The following is a 2,638-nucleotide window of genomic DNA, read 5'->3' as shown; positions in this document are numbered from 1 at the left end:
CAGCGGGAAGGAAGGCGTACATGCCTAGTCGTGCTGGCACGACGAACGCATCGCTGGTTGCGAGGTGTTGCCGCTCGCCTGATGAGTCCAAGGCAAGACGAAACCAGCAAGCTCTGATTAAGAGCGGGCCGATTGGTTGGCCTTCGGGCGCCACACGGAGTCAAAGGGGATAGCTCCGTGACACTATGCTTTGATACAAGTTTGACAACCTTTTCCGCCTAAAATCGTATTTAAACCCAAACCTGAACCTATTTCAAACCAAACTAGCTTGAAGGAAAAAAAAATGAGTTGTGCCCATCTACTCAATCCACAGCCAGACTGTTACTAGCGTTTAAGGCCAAGACATGCTAATTTAAAGTCGTTTATCATGTAATGCTTGTAAATAAAAACGTTTTTAATCTTTATATCATTAGCATCTAACAATGTAATGTATTCTGTGATTGTTAAAAAACACTAAATCAATTAGTTGGAACAGACAATAGCAAACATAGAAAAACAAAAAACCAGATGGCAGCTAAAATCATTTCAATTTTACACAAACTGAGTCAATCTTAATACCATTTCTTCATGAGACATCCAAGAATAAAAAGTGAAAAACTAACATTTTTTATTCTTCCAACAATCAATCGCTTCAGACAAGGCACTCAATTAACCCATGGCGTACTTCTGCGTCCAGCTACGAGCAGTTGCCTCGTACTTGGACTTGTCGGTTTTGTACATATGGGCAATTTCGGGGGCCAATGGGTCATCAGGGTTCGGGTCGGTTAACAGCGAGCAGATGGAAAGCAACACCTGCCAAACACAAACGCACTTTCAGAACAAAGTATTCAGGATTCGAAGCAAAAATAATAAGCATGGCAGATATATCAGACCTTGGAGATTGTTTGTCCTGGGCTCCATTGATCCATGAAGAGGATATCTAAGCATATGCAACCATTGTTGATGTTTGGGTGAAACACCTTAGTCCTAAACCCGACCTGAATATCCATAGCAATATACTCAGATAACAACAAATCACGCTAAACTATTTGTCTTTTGAACATGTTTTAACAGAGTGGCTGCAAGTAACTACCCTTGGGGGCTTGAAAGGATAATCTGGAGGAAAATGAATGTTAACGAGAAACACCCCACCAGAGTATGGGCTATCAGAAGGTCCCATGATGGTTGCTTGCCAATGGAACATGTCCTCAGCAACAGGACCTGTTATTTAAACGCATCTTGTCAGCAATATAATATGAATTGATAGCTTGAAATTTTAACGCTCGAATTGAACTAATACTCGGTTAAAGTAACACACCAAAAATTACTAATGAACAATCTTGATAAAAGGGCATAAATGCACACACTTGTTTACTATATAGGCATACCACACAACTTGATAACAATATAACATGAATTGATGTCTAAAACAGTCAAAACACAGGTTGTTAACAAATACTTTTAAATGTAAAAACTGAATTAGTCAAAAAAAGATGGCTCGCCAACCCGTAATTAACGGACAACAATCTTGACTAAAACAGAAAGTTAAAATGAATACGCTAAATTATTAATTACAAACAGCACACAGCAAGCAGCACATCACCATGCCCCTACCTAAAGTGCATCCTCGGCATCACAATAGTACAACGTGTTGAGATCAAACATCTTTATTGTTCAATCATTAAAGCAGAAATATTAACTATAAATAGCACACAGCAGGCAGCACATCACCATACCCCTACCTAAAGTGCAACCTCAGCATCAAGATAACATGGTGTCTTTATTGTTCAACCAATACTTAGAACAGTTAAAAATGAGAGATTTCACATTTAACCACATACAATTTAGTCAAAACAAACTTACACAACAGGGTATAAAAAAACATTGACTTAATCATATGTCACTTAAGATTCAATATCTAGACCGCGCCCGCATTAAAACACTTATTTGTTCAACAAACACCACCTAGAAGGCTACAATCACACCATAAAAATACCAACAAAAAAATACCACTAAACATCGTATTCAGTTCATCATCAATCAAATAAACAGTGAATTTTTGACCTAAAGTTCAAAATTATAAACAAAATTAGCTCATTATGCACACTAAAATCCTAATCATCACCATTAAGTCTCAAAACCATAAACTAGCTACTTCAATTTACATCCAATAACCAAATCCATCCTAACTAACACCATAATTACTAATCTAAACCACATTTCAATCACCACAAATCATAAACTCAACATCAAAACAATATCTTTTACCAGCACTGCATGACGTAGGCGGATTCTCTGCAAATCCTTGAGTTCCTTAATGATACGCTTCGACGCCATCAAATCACCAAACCCTAATAAATAATTCCAATCAAACAACACAAATCCAATCAAACAATCATCTCCGTGAACTGTCCGATTACTAACGGAACCGATTGGATCCGTTTAACCTCTTCCTGTGATCGGATTTGTTCGCGTTTTAGGTTTTTTAATTCGTTTTTTACCTAGTCTTCTTTTATGTCGATGAACTCGATTTGACGGTGGTGGGATTTGAGGCGTGTGTAGAGGTCGTCTTCGGTGGTGTCGAGGACCATCGTGGCTGCCATTGCTGGTGGTTTGTGGTGATGATGATGACGGTGGTGTTATTATTATTATACAGTAA

The 2,638-nt window shown here is 38.2% G+C and overlaps 1 long non-coding RNA gene across 1 annotated transcript; it reads right to left on the bottom strand.

Moving 5' to 3' along the window:
• Nucleotides 1-936: 936 nt before the first annotated feature.
• Nucleotides 937-2,329, bottom strand: LOC143599554 (uncharacterized). The gene is made up of 3 exons (XR_013147316.1): nt 2,248-2,329; nt 1,073-1,200; nt 937-977 (listed from the first exon to the last, which is right to left on the bottom strand). It is a non-coding gene; the product is annotated as an uncharacterized LOC143599554 (long non-coding RNA).
• Nucleotides 2,330-2,638: the final 309 nt, after the last annotated feature.

Source organism: Bidens hawaiensis, unplaced genomic scaffold (genome assembly GCF_021521415.1).
Source record: "Bidens hawaiensis isolate Kalapana, Puna unplaced genomic scaffold, B.hawaiensis_p1.1 tig00052353_1, whole genome shotgun sequence".
In the NCBI taxonomy this organism is placed as follows: Eukaryota; Viridiplantae; Streptophyta; class Magnoliopsida; order Asterales; family Asteraceae; genus Bidens; species Bidens hawaiensis.
Note: the sequence above shows the minus strand (reverse complement) of the source record. Positions and strands in the feature narration are given on the sequence as shown.